Source organism: Neolamprologus brichardi, chromosome 7, assembly GCF_056152115.1.
Source record: "Neolamprologus brichardi isolate AB-2024 chromosome 7, ASM5615211v1, whole genome shotgun sequence".
Lineage (NCBI taxonomy): Eukaryota > Metazoa > Chordata > Actinopteri > Cichliformes > Cichlidae > Neolamprologus > Neolamprologus brichardi.
The window spans coordinates 16,418,784-16,419,120 of record NC_142110.1 but is presented as its reverse complement, the minus strand read 5'-3'; positions in this window follow the sequence as shown (position 1 = coordinate 16,419,120).

The window sequence follows — 337 nt, the reverse complement described above, 5'->3', positions numbered from 1 at the left end:
TCCGGCGCGTATCCTGTTCAAGGTGAACGCTTGAATGAAGCCATGCCCAGCCAGTTAGACCTGTAAGACATCAGGAAAGGTTTGCTAGCTCCTCCCACTGTTCCTCCTCTTCCCTCTCCCGCGTCACAAAGTTGCCCTCTGCTGGACAAAACTGTGTATTACATATGTGTGCGTGTGCTGTGGTTGTACAGGTGAGCTAATTCCAGTTAGTTTTTAGTCTTATATTAAAATTTGAAAACACAAAACAATCTTGACTTTTCATTGTATGTTTCAAATGCTGATTAGATTTAATTTGGGTGTTTGTTTTTCACGAGTTAACCAATAAAAACCATATGTG